The following is a 19,153-nucleotide window of genomic DNA, read 5'->3' on the forward strand; positions in this document are numbered from 1 at the left end:
TGTGTCTATGTGCCTGTGGTTCTGTCAGTGTGATCATGTGATGTATCTGACCCCAGGAATGTGTCAATAAAATTTCCCCTTCCTGGGGCAATGAATGCATGGTGTTCTTATTTCAATTTCCAGGAGTGTATATTGTTCAGTCATGCAGTACCTATTATAATGATAAATAGCGATAATTTCTTACGAACTACATTTCCTGTAATTTCCTCTAGTGAAGTTTTGTGTCAATTTTCAGATATGGCAGAATCATGTAAGTGATGGAAAGTAAATGTAAAATGAAACAGAGATTATCATACCGTGCACACTAGTCGTTTCTCTCTCCTACATAACATTCTGTGAGCCAAACACGTAAAAAATAATCAGCACAATAATAACAATATCCACAGTTTACAGGAACTGTCACGACCTTGGTAGTTTTATGCTGCTGCTGTAGGAATGAATGTCTTCTCACCTCAGCATGTGTCGATTAGGGTAGTCGTCACACAGGTTAGTTCTTCCTGGGCATAACAAGACTCCAAACTGTATTCCGCTGAGATTCTGAGGCTCACTCTCCACTTTGGTGCCAATATTGTTGCCATCGTTTGCTCATGGTTGATATACTCCCCTCCCGCACTATGCTACACTAGCTATTGCTGTAGTTCGATAGTGTAGTAATTTTGAAATAAAGTTTACATTTCAGTCGATTTTCAGACCAGTTCTTGCGTCTTTTCGTTAAGCTTCGTGAACATTTTGGAAAGTGTTTGAACCCCACAAATCCCCTCTTGCTACATCCATCTTAGTGCCAACTAATCTGTGTACAAGTACATTAAAAGTTATTTCGCATGACAGAGTACCTGAAGGTACAGGAAAATTAATTTGCCTTGTGATGTCAATGTACTAAAACAAGTTTTGTATTTAATAGAACCTCTGTTTAGTAACGACTTATTGGATGAACAGCTTGCTTTATATGAACAAGTATGGATAATGAACGAAATAAATCTTCTGAAGAGATTGGTAGTAGATCCTTTACCAGTCGCAGCCATAACACAGCATCGTATTCCAAGGGGTAGTCGTGCACAAGAGCACTGTATGCAGTATAAAGTTGAGAAAGATTTCCAGCCATAAGCAGAATAGTTCATAGTTCAACAACTTAACCAAAGCATATTAAAACATGGTGATAGACCTCAGTCAGCAAGTATAGTAACTGTGCTGAAAAGATTATCTGTCAGAACAAAAATAATTTAGCTTGTTTTGGAAATAAAAAGTTTTAAATGAGCATACAGAAACCAATACAAATTGAATTCCAGATATAAATGAAACTTATTATAACATGGAACAGTGTCAATTTTTTTCTATGATAGATTTTGGGAATGGATATCACCAGGTCGATGTGTGTACAGAAGATAGGCTGAAAACAGCTTTTACAACATCATCTTGTCACAACATCTACCTTAGAACGTCTTTTGGATTAAAAAGCGCACCTGAAACACCACAGCACTTATTATATGAACTCTTCATCGATTAAAAACAAAAACGTTGCAAGGTCTATTTCATGATGTTATCGTTTTTTCAAAAGTTCGAGGTGAACAAGAAGTGCACTCAAGCGAAGTACTTGATAAACTGAAAACAGCTCATCTCACCTTAACCATTGGCCAATGTCATTTTGCCCAGTCACAATTGATTTAACCGAGGCATGTCATCAGCCAAGATGGCATGAGACTAGATCCTCATCTCACTTCAGCTGTTGGTGATTTTTCATGAACAGTTAAGCAATTACAATCATTTCTCGTTTTGGCAAATTTTTACCTAAAATTCCTCAAAGGCTTTACAGGAATTATGCAACCATTGAAGGGATTATTGGAAAACGATGTTACATTTCAGTGGACATCAAAATGCCAAACAGCATCTTGTATTAATTTTCATGATTTTACTAAAGAATTTACCTTACCATTTGATGCAAGCAATATGAGTTTGGTCATCGTTTTAAGTCAAACTATAGATGGTCATGAACATCCGGTAGCTTACGCATCTTACCAGCTGAATGAAGACAAGAGCAATTTTACTGCTAGAGACAGGGAGATTTTAGCTTTGTAGCTTGTAGTCGTCTGTCAACTGTTTTTGTTTTGAACGGCCAGTGTCGGTTGGTCACAGTCAGTGTGCTCCCTGCCGCCGTTGGATAAGCAGCTGCAGCAGCAAGTCGTATACTCCTAGCTCACTCATTTGTTACATAGTTTAATTCTTAATTTCTTTGCGTGTTTTTGGTACTTGCATTGTTTAATTCATAAATTTCGGGCGTATTATAGTATTTGAGAGTTGTAGCATCACGTTTTAGTACTCGAATAGTGTTAAATCGCGTAGTCTCCTTCCGCCGCCGAGCAGTGTGTCAGCAGTGCACAAGTGGCAGCATTACTGCATTTACTAGGCAATCTTGTATTTTAATAACCGCTTCAATTTTGTGTCGTTTTGTTTGCGCTCTCTGTAGATTAGTTCAGACGTTCTTTGCACAGTTTTTAGCATGGATAGGGACTGCAACTGCTGTGTTCGGATGCAGGCTGAGTTGGCATCCCTTCGCTCCCAGCTTCAGGCAGTGTTGGCTTCGGTCACACAGCTTGAGGCTGTTGCCAATGGGCATCACTGTGGGGGTCCGGATGGGGGTTTGTCGGGGACGGCCAGCTCGTCCCACGCATCCCCCGATCGGACTACGACTGTGGTTGCCCGGGATACTGCCCGCATTGAGGCTGATCCCTCACCTGTGGTAGAGTGGGAGGTCGTCTCAAGGTGTGGCAGGGGGCGAAAGACATTCCGGAGGGCTGAACGGAAGGCCTCTCCAGTTTGTCTGACGAACCGGTTTCAGGCTCTGTCTCAGGCTGATACTGATCTTCAGCCTGACATGGCTGCTTGTCCTGTTCCAGAGGTTGCCCCTCAGTCTGCAAGATCCGGGCAGTCGCAGAGGGTGGGCTTACTGGTAGTTGGGAGCTCCAACGTCAGGCGCGTAATGGGGCCCCTTAGGGATATGGCAGCAAGGGAGGGGAAGAAAACCAAAGTGCACTCCGTGTGCATACCGGGGGGAGTCATTCCAGATGTGGAAAGGGTCCTTCCGGATGCCATGAAGGGTACAGGGTGCACCCATCTGCAGGTGGTCGCTCATGTCGGCACCAATGATGTGTGTCGCTATGGATCGGAGGAAATCCTCTCTGGCTTCCGGCGGCTATCTGATTTGGTGAAGACTGCCAGTCTCGCTAGCGGGATGAAAGCAGAGCTCACCATCTGCAGCATCGTCGACAGGACTGACTGCGGACCTTTGGTACAGAGCCGAGTGGAGGGTCTGAATCAGAGGTTGAGACGGTTCTGCGACCATGTGGGCTGCAGATTCCTCGACTTGCGCCATAGGGTGGTGGGGTTTCGGGTTCCGCTGGATAGGTCAGGAGTCCACTACACGCAACAAGCGGCTACACGGGTAGCAGGGGTTGTGTGGCGTGGGCTGGGCGGTTTTTTAGGTTAGATGGCCTCGGGCAAGTGCAGAAAGGGCAACAGCCTCAACGGGTGCGGGGCAAAGTCAGAACATGCGGGGACCAAGCAGCAATCGGTATTGTAGTTGTAAACTGTCGAAGCTGCGTTGGTAAAGTACCGGAACTTCAAGCGCTGATAGAAAGCACCGAAGCTGAAATCGTTATAGGTACAGAAAGCTGGCTGAAGCCAGAGATAAATTCTGCCGAAATTTTTACAAAGGCACAGACGGTGTTTAGAAAGGATAGATTGCATGCAACCGGTGGCGGAGTGTTCGTCGCTGTTAGTAGTAGTTTATCCTGTAGTGAAGTAGAAGTGGATAGTTCCTGTGAATTATTATGGGTGGAGGTTACACTCAACAACCGAGCAAGGTTAATAATTGGCTCCTTTTACCGACCCCCCGACTCAGCAGCATTAGTGGCAGAACAACTGAGAGAAAATTTGGAATACATTTCACATAAATTTTCTCAGCATGTTATGGTCTTAGGTGGAGATTTTAATTTACCAGATATAGACTGGGACACTCAGATGTTTAGGACGGGTGGTAGGGACAGAGCATCGAGTGACATTATACTGAGTGCACTATCCGAAAATTACCTCGAGCAATTAAACAGAGAACCGACTCGTGGAGATAACATCTTGGACCTACTGATAACAAACAGACCCGAACTTTTCGACTCTGTAAGTGCAGAACAGGGAATCAGTGATCATAAGGCCGTTGCAGCATCCCTGAATATGGAAGTTAATAGGAATATAAAAAAAGGGAGGAAGGTTTATCTGTTTAGCAAGAGTAATAGAAGGCAGATTTCAGACTACCTAACAGATCAAAACGAAAATTTCTGTTCCGACACTGACAATGTTGAGTGTTTATGGAAAAAGTTCAAGGCAACCGTTAAATGCGTTTTAGACAGGTACGTGCCGAGCAAAACTGTGAGGGACGGGAAAAACCCACCGTGGTACAACAACAAAGTTAGGAAACTACTGCGAAAGCAAAGAGAGCTTCACTCCAAGTTTAAACGCAGCCAAAACCTCTCAGACAAACAGAAGCTAAACGATGTCAAAGTTAGCGTAAGGAGGGCTATGCGTGAAGCGTTCAGTGAATTCGAAAGTAAAATACTAGGTACCGACTTGACAGAAAATCCTAGGAAGTTCTGGTCTTACGTTAAATCAGTAAGTGGCTCGAAACATCATGTCCAGACACTCTGGGATGATGATGGCATTGAAACAGAGGATGACAAGCGTAAAGCTGAAATACTAAACACCTTTTTCCAAAGCTGTTTCACAGAGGAAGACCGCACTGCAGTTCCTTCTCTAAATCCTCGCACCAACGAAAAAATGGCTGACATTGAAATAAGTGTCCAAGGAATAGAAAAGCAACTGGAATCACTCAACAGAGGAAAGTCCACTGGACCTGACGGGATACCAATTCGATTCTACACAGAGTACGCGAAAGAACTTGCCCCCCTTCTAACAGCCGTGTACCGCAAGTCTCTAGAGGAACAGAAGGTTCCAAATGATTGGAAAAGAGCACAGGTAGTCCCAGTCTTCAAGAAGGGTCGTCGAGCAGATGCGCAAAACTATAGACCTATCTCTCTGACGTCGATCTGTTGTAGAATTTTAGAACATGTCTTTTGCTCGAGTATCATGTCGTTTTTGGAAACTCAGAATCTACTATGTAGGAATCAACATGGATTCCGGAAACAGCGATCGTGTGAAACCCAACTCGCATTATTTGTTCATGAAACCCAGAAAATATTAGATACAGGCTCCCAGGTAGATGCCATTTTCCTTGACTTCCGGAAGGCGTTCGATACAGTTCCGCACTGTCGTCTGATAAACAAAGTAAGAGCCTACGGAATATCAGACCAGCTGTGTGGCTGGATTGAAGAGTTTTTAGCAAACAGAACACAGCATGTTGTTCTCAATGGAGAGACATCTACAGACGTTAAAGTAACCTCTGGCGTGCCACAGGGGAGTGTTATGGGACCATTGCTTTTCACAATATATATAAATGACCTAGTAGATAGTGTCGGAAGTTCCATGCGGCTTTTCGCGGATGATGCTGTAGTATACAGAGAAGTTGCAGCATTAGAAAATTGTAGCGAAATGCAGGAAGATCTGCAGCGGATAGGCACTTGGTGCAGGGAGTGGCAACTGACCCTTAACATAGACAAATGTAATGTATTGCGAATACATAGAAAGAAGGATCCTTTATTGTATGATTATATGATAGCGGAACAAACACTGGTAGCAGTTACTTCTGTAAAATATCTGGGAGTATGCGTGCGGAACGATTTGAAGTGGAATGATCATATAAAATTAATTGTTGGTAAGGCGGGTACCAGGTTGAGATTCATTGGGAGAGTCCTTAGAAAATGTAGTCCATCAACAAAGGAGGTGGCTTACAAAACACTCGTTCGACCTATACTTGAGTATTGCTCATCAGTGTGGGATCCGTACCAGATCGGGTTGACGGAGGAGATAGAGAAGATCCAAAGAAGAGCGGCGCGTTTCGTCACAGGGTTATTTGGTAACCGTGATAGCGTTACGGAGATGTTTAACAAACTCAAGTGGCAGACTCTGCAAGAGAGGCGCTCTGCATCGCGGTGTAGCTTGCTCGCCAGGTTTCGAGAGGGTGCGTTTCTGGATGAGGTATCGAATATATTGCTTCCCCCTACTTATACCTCCCGAGGAGATCACGAATGTAAAATTAGAGAGATTAGAGCGCGCACAGAGGCTTTCAGACAGTCGTTCTTCCCGCGAACCATACGCGACTGGAACAGGAAAGGGAGATATTGACAGTGGCACGTAAAGTGCCCTCCGCCACACACCGTTGGGTGGCTTGCGGAGTATAAATGTAGATGTAGATGTATAGAATATTTTGTATTTCCATTGCTGCTTATATGGCTATAAATTTATCGCTGCCTTACATTCGCCACGTTTCGTACTTAAGTAGTCACTGCAGACAGTCAGTCCGCATCGTGATAAATGTAGATTTATAAATAAAGATCAACAAAGTAAGAACATGCAATTTGCTATGTCTAATTTTAATGTTCTAAGTGCATACATTTTACAAAGGTATAAATTCTGTCCAGCTCTACTGAAAACGTAAGATCATGAATGTGTAAGAATATTTATTTGTGGATATGCAAAAGATACCTAATACAATCGCAAGCAAAGTGAAAGGCACACATTGGTAGCAACAGTTCCTCGGTTTATGAAGTTCAGTCACGGTCTTCCATTGTAAAATATTCTGTACAAATAACACTGGGTCTTCCCAAACAGAGCTATTTACTACATTTGTAGCACTGTACCTCATAGGTCTGTTCTTCCTCCTGTTACAGTATGCACAATTTCCTCTTTCTGGTTATGACATATGGTGGGACTGGCTTTCGCTTCAATTTTGAAAATTTCAAGAACCTTAGAGAAATATTGTATGGTGTGTTACTCACGGCAGATCAGATCATACATGTTCTGTAACAAGCTCATAAGATAACTGGTGCATAAAATCATGTAGCCCAGGTACCTAGGTTTTCAGCAGCATGAATCGCTAAAGAACTGATACCATCAACATTCAGTAACAAACAAAGTGTGACTATAGGCCATCAGCAACTGTAGACTGTAAACAACTTGCCCCACGTGTCTATGCCTCGTCTTTCTATAATTGACTGTCATTTCAGGGTCACCTATCTTTTTCTGGACACTGTCATCACGGTGATGACTGGATACCAATACAAAATTTTTGTCTTTCTTAAAAATATATGATACAAGAGTGCAAGATTTGCTAAAGGCAAACGTATTTGAGCCCACATGACACTTATTTGTCTTCGTGAATTCAAATAGCAATTCCCTTCTGTTTTTGCGTGCAGCCCCTAATAAAGTTCGCCAAAAATCATTTTTCTTTGTTTTAACAAACCTAAAACTGGTAAACAAGTTACCCACTGTGATATTCCTGTCAGTTCTTTTAATGGAGGTAGGCAGTCTTTTAACTACAGCACCTGGAGTATTACTTGTATAATATGACCCATCTGGTTGTGATACAAGATACACTTTCATATCGAAAAATAGTACAATATATCCTGGCGGCACTAAGAGCAAATATTTTTATTCTGTATTCGTTTGGCTTGGTGGGTATATACTGTATAAACGGACAATTCTCATGCAATGCCTCTAACATCTCATTGATGGTCAGGTATTCGAAGAGAGTGTGCGCTCTTTTGCAATTCGGGACAAACATGTCGAAAGTGTTTCTTATTGAAGTTAACTTGTAATATTTTCGCCTTTCCTCACTTTTTGATTTGATGTCAAATGGCACATACCTCAAAAGGAAGCGAAATCCAGACAGTGACATGGTAAACCTCAGAATTTTTACCCCCTTGCCATCAGTCTCTCATAGATTGTTTGCGTTTGGATGGTTAGCCTTCATCATTCAAGCCCAATACTGTAAATGTGTTACAGCTCGAATTTCACTTGCAGCTGTAGTGTTGTAGTCCCTGACTCTACAAAATTTGAGTCTCTGAGACTCAATAAACAGGTTCTTGTTTTCTCCTGTCATGCTGATAATGACATCATTAAAGAAGTGATTCAAAATTTCAGTTAGCGTTTTCATTTGCTTTAGAGTAAGCTTTACACCAGAGAGATGGGTCATCACAATTTTGGACTTGGTTCTAACATTTTTTGGAGATACATGTTCACATAATTTCGTAAGTTCATCTTTTCCAACACACACTGGAGTTTTTGTGGTATTGTCAATAGCGTCTTTACCAGTAAATATTTCCTGTTCTGTATCAGAATTTTCAGGTTTGCTCTTTCACCACATCCACACTTTCTTCAAATTCGTCATCAGTTACGTTCGTGATTACTCTCTGCCAAAACATTATCAATCAAATTTCTAATCCTTTCTGACTCTATTTCATTTACATCCATTCCGCAATAAACTTCCAGCGCAATGTAACAGAAAAAGAAGAGTTCAATAATAAGAAACTCATTGAAATTATCAGCAGTATGACAATAATGGCTTAGCTTTAACTATTACTCCAAAAACCAGGACCGCAAATTACACAGTATGCTGTTACTCGCTTGGAATTTTGAGTCTGGAGTTGTAGGCCACTCCACCATCACTGGTCCACTCCAAACAAAGGAAACGAAAACATGGTACCACGGATTGGAGGGAGGTACAAGAGTTATGTGATTCCTATATTCAGTGAGATTAATAGGAAACTGTCAGTGCAAGCATGAATACTGCAGGGTTACAGTTGTTGTGGTTCATGCACCCTGCAGTGGTTATTATAAGTAAGGTACCATTGAAGTTGATTAACAAGAAGGGCACTGAAACTGAATGAATTTCAGTATTAAGTTCACATGTATAGTGACAACCCCACGAATGCAGCCATGCTTAGTATGAAAACTGCAGTGTTGCAAGTATCTGAATTCAATTTGGTACATCTGAAAAAGGCATAAACAGTGGATACAGAACGATAAGTGTACAGCAAACGACCAGAGCTTCTGATGCAATAATGTGCACTGTGTGACACAGTTAAATGCAAACCACACATCATCCTTCCTGCAGCACTACAAACTGAAGTGTTATGACAAGCATGTGACATTGTACTATCAGGACATGAATGTAAGAGAGCTACTGAAGGCTGAGTCATGGAAATATTTTGATTGCGAATATGACTGGTAATTTGGAGCATTATGTAAAAGATTACATTGTATGTGTCAAGGAACAGATTTGAGGTGCCAAAAGATACAACTTCACTTATTACTAGACTCCAAAAAGCCTTTTCAAGTGATAGGAATTGACATATTTGGACCATTTAATAGCAGAATAGTGGGTACTAAACACATATTGACGATGATCGATCATATTTCAAGATACCTTGTAATAACAGCATTACCAGATCAAAAAGTGAGCACTGTTACTCATGGTGTAGTGAACAATTGGTTACTTAAATTTGACGTAAAAGAAACTATAGTCACAGCTCAAGGAACTAATTTTGTGTCTGATATGATGAAACAGTCATGTCATCTACTTAAAACCAAGAGATAGTGCACTAGTTCATTCCACCCAGAAACCAATGGCCATATGGAACAAATCCACTGTAGCAATCACCTTTTGAATTAGTGCAGCTAAAGGTAGGAACAAAGGATCATTAAAGGAAAAATTTGCGAAAATATTGAAGGAAGTTTGGTAACTAGTAAACATGCAAATACATAGACAGTGGAGTGGCAATACAGACATGTGCAGATTATTATTACATTAACTCAGTACTGAATAAGACAGTAGGTTCTACTAACAAATTCACATACCCCATTGGGTAAGACCAACAAGGTCTTGAAAGATCAAAGGACCACAGCAGGCTGTGGAGAAGACTTCACAGTCAAGTGGCAATCACAGACGAAAAAATCGGTAGTACATTGCGGGCTTTCAATGATACTATGCATCCTCCTACTCAGAGTTCCAATATTATACGTTCTGGCTGGTTTCGTTGTCTAACGGCTAGGATATGTAGTAGCCACATTACTGCTGAGTCTACAGTATACGATATGAAAACACACATGAATCGAATGATCAAAGGTTTCTATCACTTGGCAATTGCGAATTATGTGTAACACATAAATTTATAAATGAAAGATTGCAATTAAATAAAATCTGCAGGTACTGTCTTAAGGGGCTCCGGAAAGGCTCAAAATCTTGAAAAGTTCAATTTTTATTTGTTTGCGTTTTCTGAATCTGCAGACTATTACCTTTTAATAGATATATAATTTATTCAATTCCGAAGACTACAACGATTTTTAAATTTTTTTTGAAATGTGTTCTACGTGGGTGTGACCCACTGTGGCGCTGTTAAACTGCTGTCAAATGGTGTTATTATTAACGTCCGTGTTCATCAGGTACAATTTAGTGATGTGAGATAAAGTATGTGTTGTGGCTAACCTGTGATGGTTCAATATATATCGCTGGTGTGATTGTCGATTGTTTCATGTTTATTTACTCTGTCGTTATCTCGAAAATATTCGTAATTAATTCAGTTTCTTGAGTCTCTGTTTTGTTGAAGTATAATAATGAGTAAAAGTAAAGTTATTAGAAATCCTCTGTAGGCTTTTAAGAAAAGGAGAAATGTTGGAAAGCCAAAGGTATGTGTTATTACGGTAAACAATAAAGACGATAACCAAGTGAGTGAACCTAACCTCTCAAGTACACCTGCCCATAGCAGTCAAAGTGGGAAAGAAAATACTTCACAGAAGAAGCTTGGTGCAATGAGTGAAAACTATGAATGTTTTATGGGCGAATCGGATGTGAATGAAATATTTGATATGTCGGTTCTCAAAGGATTTTTTTCAAACTGTGTAAGATGTATTCATTGTAGTGAAGTTGGTCTGGAACTCTCCATAATAAAGCACGTAGGACTTGCTAGTGAAATACAACTGAAATGTGATAAGTGTTCATACATGACCACCTTTGGAACAGTGTTGCAGTAACTGAAACTGAAGAAAATGGTAGCAAAATCTACGAACACAACATTAGATTTGTTTATTCCTTGCGTTCAGTTGGTAAGGGTGCTACTGCAGGTGCAATTTTCTGTGGCATCATGAATCTTCCAAATCCCCCAACCAAGTTTACGACCTATAATAAATTAATAGGGTCTAAAGTAGAAGATGTCTATATAGAATCTATGAAGAACGCTGTTGAAGAGGCAGTAATGGAAAATAATGGTAACAGAGATTTGACTGCAGCGTTCGATGGTACCTGGCATAAACGGGGACACACATCTCTTCATGGTGTAGTATCTGCCACTAGTATGTATACAGGGAAAGTTTTAGATGTAGCAGTAATATCAAAGTATTGTAGATGTCCACAAAAATATAAAGGTACACATGAAAATAATTGCAAAGCTAACTATAGTGGCAGTAGTGGAGGAATGGAAGTGGCTGGTGTTGCCAGTATATTCCAGCGTTCTGAGGCGTGTGATAAACTGCGATATGTTAATTACCTTGGTGACAGTGATTCTAAAAGTTTCAAACATGTTCAAGGACTGAAGCCCTATGGTGATGATGTCGTAGTGCAGAAATTTGAGTGTATTGGACACGTACAGAAGCGAATGGGAACAAGACTTCGGCGACTGAAAGCTTCGTACAAAAAACAAAAACTCAGTGATGGTAAAGGGTTGGATGGGAAGGGAAGGTTAACTGACAGTGTAATTGACAAAATACAGAACTATTATGGAATGGCTATTAGGCAAAATACACAAAGTGTCGACGAAATGAAGAAGGCTGTTTGGGCTCTTTTTTTCATACTTCTTCAACCGATAAAAATCCCCAACATAGCTTGTGTCCAAAATTAGAAGACAGTTGGTGTAAATATAACAAAGGATTGCTAACTGGTGAAGTGTACACTCATAAGCATAGTCTGCCTCATGCAATAATGGAGGTGATAAAACCTATTTTCAGAGACTTACCAGCACCTGAACTGTTGAAAAAGTGTATTCACGGAAAAACTCAAAACCCCAATGAAAGTGTAAATAGTGTTATATGGTCGAGAATCCCCAAGACTGTATTTGTTGGAATAGAAACACTTCACTTTGGTGTGTATGATGCTGTTGCGACTTTCAATGATGGCAACATTGTAAGGTGCAAGGTATTTAGAAATATGGGACTGAAGATAGGTTCTAACATGGTACGAGCGATGCTTGCTTTAGACGAGGAACGCCTTCGGGCTGCAGACAGGGCTGTAAAAAGTCTAGAAATACAAGCAAGAGTAAACAGGAGGAGGAACAAGAGGAAGCTGGAGGAGGAGTTTGCAGAGGATGAAGATAATCCATCCTATGGACCTGGAATGCACTAAAAAGTTAATCCAGTCTTTGTCGCTCGATTCCCAAAACTTTTATTTTCTCATACCAGTTACATGTTTTCTAAGGATCTTCCAAACATATTTGTTTCAAACTTTCAGTAAATGTTACACAGTACCTTCTGCATAATTTAACACAGCCTTTTTCCAAAAAACTGTATATTTTTGAAAATATAAATAAAAAATTGCAAAAAAATGTTGTGAATTTTCATTACAATTGAAAAAAAATCATCTTTAATAACTGAACTAAAATTTTGTAAAATCCCTATGTTAAGTTGTAGCCCATATTCCAATAAATAATCTGTAAAAAGTTCAACTTCCTACCTCAAATACTTTGTGAGGAAAGATGTAATTTATAAGCGTTATTTTAACATTGCAAGTATAGGGCGTTCCGGAGCCCCTTAACGATTTTAAATGATGAGTACTATGGTTGAAGCACCTTTGAGAATGCCGTATATTTCTGGAAGACACTTATTGGTGTCGATGGTCCAGCAATTAAATAAAATATAAGTTGAATAACAGGGAAACAATAGATTACTACTGCATGTAACTAGTTATGAACAACAACATAGCTCAGGAGATAATGACTTCTAAATGCACAGTATATTTTCACTTCAGAAGACACGGAAATCACACAAGAGCACAAGTCGGTACTCTGAAATATTTCTATCTTCTGCGACCATGTGCAAATTTGCTCCAATGTCCAAGTCTATCCCGCGACTGTGCGTCCCTCGCGCCGTCGCGTGCAGCACTCTCTCTCTGTGTCATGTCCCGTACTGTCCAGCCCTCATCACCCGAACTTGCTACCATCCGTCTCCCATTCACAAGCGCTGTGATTGGCTAGAGTGCTCGCATCACGTCTTCATACCAACGCACCCACACAAACATAATGAAACACATTCGAAGTACTGGATTTACATTTAAATAACTTGGAAATATGTAAATATTCGTATGACTGGACCACAAACACACTGCAACACACATTATTAGATACATAAACCAATTAAATAAATATATATCAAAGGAATAGAGCAAAAGGTAGGCCTAATGTTTCTGTGCTTTCTATAACACAGTAAATATTTAACCAATTTATTCAGGAATAGTATATATCGGATATAAAGAAATACATAGATGAATAAGTATGTTTATAAGCATGCTGCTACCGTTCTTTCGTGTAACTGTGGAGTACTTAAGGCCTGATGCCATCGATAGTAATTTGCCACTTTGACCTCCAATGACTCATGTACTATTCAAGTTACATGCCTGTAATTTATAATAATTTAGGTTTACACTAATAGCTTTCTATAGACACGTAGATCGACGAAATCGGATGAGCCGTTTAGATATTGGAAATTCGTTGCTGTGTGTTACTTGTATAATTTACTGTCACATACTAAACTTCAAACTACTAAAGATATTCAGAATACTTACACCTTCAGAAATGTCGTGGAAATAATAGTAATGTGCATGTTTCTTTCTGAGGTATCATGATTCATCTGGCTACTGGTAATTGCTATATGAACTGTGAAATGTCTGCCATGTTGGTTTCACGAAGTCCTCCATCTTTGGCACTCTCGGCATACAAGTGTCTTTCCTTGACACTGCGTCTCCCTGGATTTCCCAGCCACACAGCTGGACCATGCGTTGTGGCTATCCCTCTCGTCAGGCTAACGTTTGGCACCACGCGTTCGCTAACGAGCTCGGCCCTGCCGCGCGGGGCGAGGAGTGGCCGCCAACTCTGAAATTAGAATATTTCCAGGGCGCGCCAACTCGCCCTTTGGTTAGTAGGTGGTGGTAATTTATTAAAAACGATGTTAGAGACAGCAGATAATGATGACATCAAAAATTCAGATAATATGGTAAGGACGGTACAAGATATCGCAAGGACCTCAGGAACGACAGTTTCCATACGATGTAAATTACTAATATTGAACACACTGTGTTAAGCTTAATATTAACAGTGCACAATATAACAGCCGAGTCACAACAGCATATGAAAGGAACGATAGGAACATTCAATAAAGACCTCAGAGAGATAAATAATCAGTTTAGGACTGTAGGTGAGAAACTCATGATATTCAGATTGCAACGTGAGCTAGTTAATGGCTTGAGAGATGCGACAACAGCAATTGAAAGGGTACAAGAAGCGATACATTTAAGTACAAGGACAGTTAAGTACAAGATTGTTAAAGCCCCTTCTGTTTCTATTGGGAGTGAAGTAAGTGGAAAAAGGATATCCAACAGGGATATGAAACGTTATGCCACAAATGAAATGTAACATGGCATTCTTCTTTCATATTTCTACAATTAAGGTTTATTCAGATCAAGCTACAGTGTATATTAAGATACATTTTCCAGGTGCAAACTTAAACTCTCGTTACCAGTGTTTCACGGCTCATCCTTATCCGGTCAAGTGGAAAATTGTCGATAATAGGGTAAAAGTATAAACTAATGAAGTTTTACTTGTGACAGGTACACGTGTTGTTTTCCAATAGGAGATCTTCGCGACCCTTTCTCCAGCACAGGTGATTCCAACTGACACGCAGAGTCGTGTGCAGTTCAGCTGTTGCTAGGAAATACGGAGGCCCCAGAGCATAAGAAACTGGTATTAATGCCACAACATTTTCAGTAGATTGGCTTTCAGTAGTTAAACTCTGTCTTCACAAAGGACAATAACAGTATACTGCTACAATTTTAAGGCGTTTATGGGGATGACGAAATTAGAGTTAAAACAAAATGGACTGTCAGTAAATGGAAGGAAGTCTGATAAAGCTGGAACAAAGTTTCACCTTTAGGTTACGTCTGTTATGATTACAGGTACCACAATAAGTACGGGAATTAGACCAATGTGATATTGGTCAATGAAACCTTCTCGCATGTTACCCACGCAAAACCTAACCTTTCTGAATAATACTTTACATCCCACCTTATAACAGAAAATAAATGAATTAGTCATTGCAGAGAAAGGGTAAATTTCGGTCGATTAGGTGATACAGGATATACAAGAATGACAAGAGAAGCGTAAACGAAATATCCTTAGAATCAATGTATGAAGCATCAGTCTTATGGTGATACTAGCTTTTATTTGTGCAACTGAATTTTGTCTCAGAAAGAGAAAAAAATTTAAAGCATACAGACGTCCATGAAATTGATTTCGAGTGGTTTCATACTAGTAAGTAAGAGATTTAAAAGTCAAATTAAAGAGAAGCAAGCTAGACAAATAATGTTGAACTAGGATAAAATTTCTTTGTGCTTAAACAAGCAAAATAGATATAAATGTGTAAGACATTTAGCCGAATAGGTAGAAAAAGGTAAAATTCATGAAAAAATTGGTTAAAGTGGAGGAGAACGTTACGCGACAATATTTATCAGGAAACGGGAGTGTAAAACTTTCTATGTTCGAACAGTCGACCTTAAACAGCTAACAAAAAATCGCTCTGAGTACTATGGGACTTAACATCTATGGTCATCAGTCCCCTAGAACTTAGAACTACTTAAACCTAACTAACCTAAGGACATCACACAACACCCAGTCATCACGAGGCAGTAAACAGCTAACATTACTCAGTCACACGGAAGTATCCAGGGGCATCAGTCGGGAAGCGTAAATGTTTCAACAACTTTACTCGGTCAGCAACCTCGACAGTCTAGTCAGCAACCTCGAAAAAGTTCTATCTTTTTCAAGATATATTAACACAGCGACGGATGTCCCGAGCTCAGAGTGGTTAGTCATACATTAAGTGGCGACCTATTTCTGACATACTTATGAACGAAAACAACATACTGCACCTTCGCTCTATCAGAAAAAGGTTCAAAAATCACATTACAAACTGTCTTCGTTCCTTCGTTATTCTTGTAATGTTATGTAAGAGGCACTAGGTAGATCGTAACATCGCGCAGCGGGAGTCTGAGTAAGCGGTGAACAGACTGTAACAAATTCGGTAAGTAGATGTAGCAGAACTGAAGACCGCTGAAAAGCGGAGAAGAGTAGCACCGATTCGCTCGTTACGAATGACGTCGTAGAGCGGAGCCTCTCCTCGACGACATAAACACACCTCCCCCGTTAGCTTAGAGCACTCGATCAACAGTATCGACGAGGTTCATATCGTTCGCATTGGATTCTCTGATTATGGTAATTTAGAGCCACGGATAATAAAAACCAGCGTCCATTGCTGATGTTAGCACTGATGGGTAGCTCAGGATCTAACAACATGTTTCTCTTGCAGAGCAAAAGCTGCCGTATAACTTGAGCATCGCACGAGTCTGATGGCCTGCCATACCGGTGGGCCAGTTTCAGCATTCAGCACGACGTCACAGTACCTGACATCGCTATGCACCCGAGGTGCCGACATGGGAAGTGATCCGGAAGGGATTGCGCGCTCGCCGAAACAGAAAGTGAATCAAACACTCACGTCGCAACAGTGCAGTCCCCAAGCAGGGCTACCGACGGAGAGCACCTGCGAAGCCAGGGGCCGTCAAACTGCTGCACCAGGGTGTCATCAACTTTTGCTCCGCTCTAATGCAGTGTTCTCGGGATCCATGGGTCTGCTACTGAATTCAAAGGATCCCTCTCCGGATAACATAGACCTCAGCCATCGCAGAAGAAAACTAGACGTTCTGAGAACTAAATGGAATAATCTTGGCCGCGCGGGATTAGCCGGGCGGTCTTAGGCGCTGCAGTCATGGACTATGCGGCTGGTCCCGGTGGAGGTTCGAGTCCTCCCTCGGGCATGTGTGTGTGTGTTTGTCCTTAGGATAATTTAGGTTAAGTAGTGTGTAAGCTTAGGGACTAATGACCTTAGCAGTTAAGTCCCATAAGATTTCACACACATTTGCACATTTTTCGGAATAATCTTGAATACTTGTAGATCTCAGGCATGCTGGGATATTGAAGGTCAACAACTTGTGATGACATTTCTATATGACAAGCAGTCAAAGTGGCTGTTTGGGCTGGTTTTCATACTGGAGCCTTGAATACCGCACAGGTCCTCTGTCTATATCCTGACAAGGCAGTAGGAGTTTCAAGCTCAGTTGTGGGCGACATCTGCACTATTTATCAGAATGTTTCGTGGAAAGATTTTCCCTTCCAGTATTGTTTAGCTGATCCTGAGATATTCTTTTATGGTTTACATGCATGTTTCTTCCTTTCATGTTCATACATGGGATTTACATATACATCTACGTGAGTTCTTTGGAGTCAGTCATATGTCTCGTCAAAAGAAAAACGAGCGAAGCTGTATGATAATCTTTAATGGGACACGACTGGTTTCGTGGCCTGTAACATACCCTCAGGTGTGCATAATACATTAACTTACAGATATCGATGCAGTCACCAACATTCACTGGTAAAACGGCACTGCCAGCCAAATGCAGAGAGTCAGTTATAAAAGGATAAAAGGAGTCGAATGGTGGATACCCTAAGTATCATTCTGCCCCTTCCATAACTGACCATCTGCTTTTGGTGGGCAGTGTGGTTTTATTAGTGGAGGTTAGTCACTTTTCTTTCCTGCATTGATGTCTTTAAAGTATTATGTATAACTGAGGACTTGGCTATAGGCCGCGAAACTGGCCGTGTCACACTCAGTATAATAAAGCCATATGTGGTATTCTTTTTCAAGATATATTAACACAGCCACGGATGTCCCGAGCTCAGAGTGGTTTGTCACACATTAAGTGGCTGGGAGCTGGTTCATCGAACTTCCTTGAGACTGTTTCTCTACCATTTGGGAAAAATGAATACTTTACTTGACGGCAAATGGCACCGTCATCGGCAGTAAGTTAAAAGGGTTTTAGAGATTGTCTCCCAATAGACTATCAAAGGCAGAATGCCTATAACATTTCCTTGGAGAATGCCACATATCAATTCTGTTACATTTGATGGCTTTTAACTGCTGCAGATTGTGACCATTCTGAGAGGAAACGTAATACTCATTTGAGGGGGCAACATGCAAAGACTTCATGTCCACTAAAGGCAGTTTTTCGGAATCAACATAACACTTATTTCAGATACATATGAATGAAAACAATATACTGAACCTTGATTTTTATTCATACCCGTAAATAAAATCTACAGTGTATCATTTCTTTAATAAATACAATTAGGTATGGACATGTTCGCATTTGCGTGAACCATTTGGACCTGTTTGGCTTGAAATGATACCCAAAAGGAAATATATGGTTTTTTCAAAATATTTTACATCTTGTTGTATAATTTTTACCGTACTATATCATATGCATCTGAAGCAACTTAATAAAAATTATAAATAGACAGCTGTAAGGCTGATATTCGTTATCAGTGTGTTCCGAAAAGTTCTGATTTCACTATTGCTTCCCATTTATTTAAAATATTTCAAATCACCATAACAGTATACAGTTGATGTTAAAATGGAGTTAGAAATACTCTTTGAATAACGTGTTAGACTTATGATATAAGTCATAATCATCTTCGAAACAATCACAAGCAGTATCTCTACGTTCAACAGCATGGGTATATCGTCAATGATTGATGTATACCAACTTCTCTCGATTTCGCCAGTCTTCTCCGAAAACAGTTTTCAGTAAACCATCAACATCCTTCTTCTTGTCATCTGAAATTCGATGGCTAAGAAATACTCCAATGCATGGTTCAGAAAAGAGTTTCATAATGGTCCATCCACATCTCAGAAGTTGCCCTGTCATCAATATGAATGTTTCCCAAAGCTTCCTTCTTGTATATGAAAATTCGTTCTGATTCTAGGAGCTGCTATGCGCGGGAACGTCACTACGCGGGAACGTCACAATGTAACAGGAACTGGACTTGAACCACCGGCTCCTACT

This window comes from Schistocerca cancellata, chromosome 3, assembly GCF_023864275.1.
Source record: "Schistocerca cancellata isolate TAMUIC-IGC-003103 chromosome 3, iqSchCanc2.1, whole genome shotgun sequence".
NCBI lineage: Eukaryota > Metazoa > Arthropoda > Insecta > Orthoptera > Acrididae > Schistocerca > Schistocerca cancellata.